The sequence below is a fragment of the Ursus americanus genome, chromosome 26, assembly GCF_024610735.1.
Source record: "Ursus americanus isolate L20-20 chromosome 26, mUrsAme1.1.p, whole genome shotgun sequence".
NCBI lineage: Eukaryota > Metazoa > Chordata > Mammalia > Carnivora > Ursidae > Ursus > Ursus americanus.
Genome location: NC_142152.1, coordinates 33,808,684 through 33,814,033, shown reverse-complemented (window position 1 = coordinate 33,814,033; position 5,350 = coordinate 33,808,684). Strand labels below are relative to the sequence as shown.

At 38.7% G+C, this 5,350-nt stretch overlaps 1 non-coding gene across 1 annotated transcript; it reads left to right on the top strand.

The window, feature by feature from the left end:
* Positions 1 to 4,999: 4,999 nt before the first annotated feature.
* Positions 5,000 to 5,106, top strand: LOC123799085 (U6 spliceosomal RNA). The gene has a single exon (XR_006781502.1). It is a non-coding gene; the product is annotated as a U6 spliceosomal RNA (small nuclear RNA).
* Positions 5,107 to 5,350: the final 244 nt, after the last annotated feature.

The window sequence follows — 5,350 nt, the reverse complement described above, 5'->3', positions numbered from 1 at the left end:
CAATAAAACTGGAGATCCAAGAGCTATAGAGGAAAGGCGAGCATTTTGACTATATAGAAATTAAAATCATGTTTTGGAAAAAATACCATAATCAAAGTTTATATATAATAACAAATTTAGAATCATTAAGGAGAGGAGCTTTGGTGTCTCAGTTGGTGACGTGTCTGCCTTCCGCTCAGGTCATGATCCCTGAGTCCTGGGATTGAGCCCCACATTGGGGCTCCCTGCTCAGTGGGGAGTCTGCTTCTCCCACTGCCCCTCACCCTGCTCTTGTGCTCTCTCTCTCTCTCTTTCAAATAAATAAGTCTTTAGAATCATCAGGGAAATATAAATCAAAACCACAATGAGATATCACCTTAACACCTCTCAGAATGGCTAAAATCAACAACATGAGATGGGGGCTCAGTTGGTTAAGCACCAGACTCTTGATCTCAGGGTCATGAGTTCAAGCCCTGCATTGGGGTCCACTTTGGGTGTGGAGCCTACTCAAAAAAAAAATTTTTTTTTGTTTAACCTACAACACAACAAACAACAGCTGTTGGCAAGGATGTGGAGAAAAAGCAACTCTGGAGCACTGTTGGCAGGAAAACTGGTGTAGCTACTCTGGAAAACAGTATTGAATTTCCTCAGAAAGGTTAAAAATAGAACTACCCTACAATCCAGCAATTGCACTACTAGGTATTTACCCCCAAAATACAAAAATACTAACTCAAAGGGATATATGCACCCCACTGTTTATTACAACATTACAATAGCCAAATTATGAAAATAGCCCAAGTGTCCATCAACTGATGAATGGATAAAGAAGAAGCGGTTTATGTAGACAATGAAATATTGCTCAGCCATAAAAAAGAATGAAACCTTGCCATTCATTCTTTGGCTGGGGCTAGAAAGTATTGTGCTAAGTGAAATAAGACAGAGAAAGACAAATACCATATGTGGAATTTAAGAAACAAAACAAATGAGCAAAGGGGGAAAAAAGAGAGAGAGGGAGAGAGAGGCAAATCAAGAAACATGATGGTTACCAGAGGTGAGAGGATGGGGGTGGGTTAAAGAGGTGATGGGGATTAGGGAGTGCACTTGCTGTGATGAGAACCAGGTATTGTATTGAATCACTGTATTGTACACCTGCAACGAATATTACACTGTATGTTAACAGGAATTTAAATAAAAACTAAAAAAATAACAAATTTAGAAAATACTGTAAAAATAATGAATTTTTCGTGATCTTGAATATACAAAGAACGCTTACACGTCAACAAAAAGGGATCACGTCAGACCAATGAAAACGTAGATTGTTCGCAGAGAGGCAAATCCACGTGACAACAAGCACGAGAAACTGCTCAAATGTGATGACCCTCGGGGAGATGCAAATTAGGACAACGATGAAATGACCCTTTAACCGGCAGCCTGGCAAAAAATAAAGAAGACATATTGCGTCTATTCCTTTTAAGGATATGTGATCAGAGGACTCTCAGATACTGCTGGTAGAAATGTTAGCATCAGACTTTCTGGAAAATAATCTGATAATAGCCAACAGTCCCTTTCCTGGGGACCTAGCCCACAGACATAAAAGCCTATATGTTCTATGAACTTTACTGTAGCATTGTTTTTATTAGGAAATAATAAAACAAATACGAAGTGAACGTGAATCAGCAGGAAGATAGATACATCCCCCAAACCATGGAATATCATATAGCCTTTATAAAGGCTGATTTAGAGATATACTGGTTGACTTGGATGAATTTCCACAAGATAATAAGAAAAACAAGATGGAGAGAAGAGCGTTTAATTCTAGCTTTGTAAAACAACCTATGTTTACAGGTATATGTTTATTTTGTATGTGACGAAACATAAGGAAAAGACAGGATGACATCAATTAAGTCGTCCACCTCAATCACCCTGGGCCATGGTGTGAAAGTAGGGAAGGCTGTAGTAGCGGAAAAGAAGGAGAATGAGAAGAGAAACAACCAAAAAGCTAACGAAAAAAGACTGCATTTTTTTAAAAGTATACATTTTTGTAAAATTATAAGGGGGTGTTTTCGCAATTTTACATAGAGTCGATTCTTATTATTTGCAGATTCTAGAGTTCCCAGTTTGCCTACTTACTAAAATTTATTCGTAACTCCAAATCAATCAGCAGAAACATACATTAAAACAAGGTTATGATCAGTTGATGAAAATGTGACCAGAGGCTCACAAGAACCTATGCCTGTGTTTCCTTTAGAAGCAATGGTTCAGGGGACACTTGGGTGGCTTAGTCCATTAAACATCTGACTCTTGGTTTCAGCTCAGGTCGTGATCTCAGGGTTGGGAGATCCAGCCCAGCATCAGGCTCCGTGCTGGGCGTGGGACATGCTTAGGACTCTCTCCTTCTCTCTCTGCCCCACCCCCACTGCCTCTCTTCAAGAATGTATCTAGCACACATAATAGGATCTGACTTGTGTCTAGTTTTAAAAGATGAGGTAAGGAAGAAAAGATATTATGTTTTCCGTGCTGAAATACTTGAGCGTTCTTAACAGCTATATTTATCTTGTTCACAGTCATCTTATTAAATCTTCTGGTTAGTTCTGGGAATTTGCTGATTTCTTTGGATTGTATGCTCAATACAATGATGTCACATCTTAGTCTCATCATTTCCAACAGCTACTTCTTGTATTTTTTTATACCTTTATATATTATCAATACTTTTTAAACAACAGGAAAAAATGGTGAAAATGAGCTTCCTTGTAATTTTTCTGAGTTGAAGAAGAATAACTTTGGGGCCAGGCACATCATTTTGCCCAATCAAGTGTCCTGGAAGCGCCCCCTTGTGGAAACTTCATGACAGGCATTGCAATTTTCAGTGTTGGCAATTAATTTAGAATTTTTGAATCCAATGTGTGAGCCAGATACAGTGGAAGGGCTGCCAGTTTATGGCCTCTACTCTAGAATCTTGCCATTGAGTATAATCTTGATTTTTTTTTTTAAACTTAGTTACTTTTTTCATTATCTTACCAGGTGAGCGTTAATAGTTGTTCAGGTTTCCACAGCAACTGCTAGTGTATTGTATTCACCATTTATTCAAGTGTTAGTTGGAAATTTAAATGTGCTTAAAATAAAAACTAGAAATTATATGGATGATGCTGCTAGCTACACAGTAGAAATAATAGCTTCTGGTAAACTCTACCATTAGAAACATGTCTGCCTGGTTCACAACTCAGTATTAAAAAGAAAAAAAAATGTTAATCGTTTTAGAAAGAAAAAAATGGCATTTGTAAAGATTTTGGATTACTTTGATACAATTTTTAGTTTCAGTTAAATTTTCTTATGTTCTCAGCAAAAGAAAAACAAATTAGATAGAGAAACGAAAGAATTAAGGAACCTCAAAAGTGATAAAAAAAAAAAAAGTCACACAACCTAGAGGAATTTTCGTCCTTTTGAAGTCGGCTGAATTTCTGGAACTTAATTTTCTTGCAGATATACAGAGAAAAAATTGTTTTTGAACTACTCTGCTGGCTCATCTGCATAGAGTTACCTGGCTTAGCTGCAAGGTACTTACTGATTCTTCTAAGAATGGTCAGAAACTTACGGGCTTACGGGGCCACGCATCGATAAGGAAGCAGGACAAGTGAACCCTGACAGGTGCGTGCACCCTCTCTAATAAAGCTGGTTTCTGTTTCGTGTCACCTACCCGTTGTTGTCCCATGGGAATGTGAGCAATGTGGCCAGATTTCCCAATCCTTCAAGGGAAGTCAGATGTCCATACTTTTTATGTAAAATTTCCCAATTTTTAAACTATGCAGGCAAATGTACTAGATCAGTGAACTGGACTTGACCCCCAGATTAGTAGTTTGCAACCCCTAATCAAAGGATTAAACTGTTCTCCTGGTAAAGGACTTCAGAGATTAAGCATGCAGAAATCAGAAGCATGTTGACTGTTAAAATTTCACCTGCCATCAGTGGCCCAGTGGTGCAGTGGACCATAAGTTCTGTTCTTTATGTCCTTCTCCTCCATTTAGAAATGTAAAGATATTCTGAATTTCACTTGTCTTTTAAGAATGCAGCTCTTTGCCAAGCATTCTTACAAATAGTTTATCAAAAAGAGCCAACACTCTTTCAATGTTGGTACTATTATTTGATGTTTAAAAGCTCAAGAAGTCAGTTCCATTATGAAGTTTCAAAAAGCCCACTCCTAAATTCAAAAAGATAATGTTGAACTTCTGGGTCAGGAGCTGGTGGAGGACATTGAAGGATGACCACTCCAATGAGAAACGTCTTCACCTGGCTCAGAGAGGCACGCAACAGAGAACAGTATACAGAGCCACGTAGGGCCAAAGCACTTGGGGATGGAAATCCTTTTGAAATGAGTATAAAATTGGAATTTTAGTATATATACATTTTGGCTAACTGCTTACAAAAAAAGTTCTGAGGATGGCATGGGCATTCAAGTTTCTCTGTCAATCTATGTTATACAGGAGGGTCGTCAACCTGCTCTGAATGGGTACCCAGTTCTGGAGCAATCATTGCTAGCATTTCAGAGATAACGTACCCAATTTCCATGCAGCTTTATTTGTTTGTGTGCGGAAAGCATAGTGCACATGTAATCCCTCTCTCTTTTTTGGTAACTGGATTGATAGGAGGATGGATCAGTCCGGGTCTTAGAAGGAGACACTTAGGGAAGGTGGAAGATGAGAAAAGTATAAAGAATAAGACACTTTGCAGTTTGACCCAAAGCAGCCCTGATCATGTCATGCAAAATGTCTTGTGAACGTTTTGCTAGTTGCCAGTCTCCATTAAAAAGATGGAGGAGGGCGTCTGGGGGGTTCAGTTGGTTAAACATCTGCCTTTGGCTCAGGTCCTGATCCCAGGATCCTGGGATCGAGCCCCACATTGGGCTCGCTGCTCAGTGGGGAGTCTGCTTCTCCCTCTAATTTGCCCCTCCCCACTGCTCGCTCGCTCTCTCTTTCTTTCAAATAAATAAATAAAATCTTTAAAAAAAAAGAAGAAGAAGAAGATAGTGCTCGCTTTGGCAGCACGTGTACTAAAATTGGAAGGATACAGAGAAGATTAACGTGCCCCCCGTGCAAGGATGACATGAAAATCCCTGAAGCGTTCCGTATTTCTTCAACTGTGCCATTTTATTTTGTTCCTTTCCCTCCCTTTTATAGAGAAATCAAGGTCTAGAAGTTAAAAAAAAAAAAGACAGAAGATAAAGGATATCCAAGTACCATGGTTGTAATCCTATGATTACCTTTTTCAATTTTATCCTGTATTCTTCAGGACTATTTGAGAGGTTTGAGCTTTAAAATTATCTAGTACCAGTAGAATCCCAACATTAAACACCTAGTTGGTAGTGAAACTGTTATAT